Genomic DNA, 1,922 nt, shown 5'->3' with positions numbered 1-1,922 from the left:
TTTTTTTTTTTTTTTTTTTTTTCTTTTGAAAAGGAACGATCACGCGACTCGAGCAACGATAACCATTTTAGAAAACTATATATTTGAAAGATTCTTTCATATTAGAAGATTATAAGCGGTCGCATGCAATGTAACGCAAGATTTGAAGAGCGTAGTTTCCACAGGAATGTCGAACATTCCGATGGAATGCATTCTAATGCGTCGTTTGCATAATCAGAAAGGATTCACAGAAGCTAGAGGATGTTTCTTTTCGCTCGTCGAGTAGCTTTATCGTTCAAATGGACGTATTCTCATGTTAAGTCATCGCGAACAGAATGCCTATGCACACTATTCTTTTCTATTTTTAATGAGATTATAGCGATAAAATTATGTAACGCGCTAAAAATTTTCGATATCAAAGATGATAAATGGAAAATGTCTCTTATATTTCTTAAATTTTGTAGATCAATATGAACAAAAATTTTTTATATAATAGATACTTAAAATAAAAATTTATTTTTCTTTCTTTAAAATGTGTAAAATAAATAATTCGTTAATTTTCACTGATTTATTTTAATTCTATAATATATCGTATTTAAAAATTGGTTGGAATGGATTCTATTACGATTTTAATCAATAAATTGGACAACAAAAATAAAAAAATTAATCAACTATTATAACTATCTCTTTTGATTATAAATATATAGGAATGTGTAGGGAATAAACGTAGACAAAGAAAGTCAATAGTGAGAAAAGGACAGAGATAAAAATTCTGGAATCAGCGCCATCTCTAGAGTGCCGCAAATGAAACTCATATAAAAAGGATAGAAAATAGAAAGAGAAGGATAGAGATAACAGAGGAATTAACCATTAACGCCATCTTTCAGGTTTTAAAGATACTTCTTCAAAAGTAGGATAAGACAGAGCAAGAATTAACAATTAGCGCCATCTCTTAAAATTTTAAAGAAAATACATCTTTTCGGAAATATTCTAGAGATGGCGCACAAATACAATTCTTAATTTATCTCTATCCTTCTTCCATTATTTTCTGTCCTTTTTTACGCGAGTTTCATTTATCATTCGGCATCATTACGGCACTCTGGAGATGGCGCTGATTCCACAATTTTTACCCTATCTCTGTCTTTTTCTTACTTTATTTACTTTCCTTGTCTACATTTACTTTACAACTTCATATATTTGTCAAAGATGGTGATAATTTCTTTATTCGAATAACTTTATTCGTTCGCCTTCCAATTTATTAATTAAAAATTTTTGCAAGATTTAAATCATTTAACTTTTTTATGTTATAATTATTACGTTGTACATATTTTGTACATATATATAAGATTATATATATATATGCATAAGATTTTATTTGTATAGGATAATTCTGGATAAAATGGTCTTGCGGATAAGATGGTTCTATCTCGAGATAAAACGAGGTAACTATAAAAAGCTTCTGATTTTTGCTAATATATATTATACATTGTATACAAAATATATTAACTATCACTTTTGGTTGTTTCTAATTAATATAATGTATAAGTTTGTAATGTTATATAAGTTTTTATTATTTGTATATATCGTACATATATCTTTCATATACTTTTTATAATACAGAGATTATTTAATTATCTTCGATTAATTTTTTAAATTATATAATTTAATTTCTTTACAGAGAATGCCGATTTACATCCAGTACTGTATTAAAAAACATAATAAGCTATAAATGGTAAGTATTTAAACGGTAAGTATTTGTAGAATTAAGAAAACTGTTGAAAAAACATTTAATGTCATATGAAATAGCAATTACAAAAGGTAAGTAAAGGTAAGTAAAGTAAAGTATCGAACAGGTAAGTATATAAAATTTGATCAAAAACTTATATTTCGGAAATTCCAAGAATTTGACGTCATTTCTAGGAATTTTCTCAAAATAAACAAAA

This window comes from Apis dorsata, unplaced genomic scaffold (assembly GCF_000469605.1).
Source record: "Apis dorsata unplaced genomic scaffold, Apis dorsata 1.3 scaffold_82, whole genome shotgun sequence".
Taxonomy (NCBI): Eukaryota; Metazoa; Arthropoda; class Insecta; order Hymenoptera; family Apidae; genus Apis; species Apis dorsata.
This window is presented reverse-complemented; position numbering follows the sequence as displayed.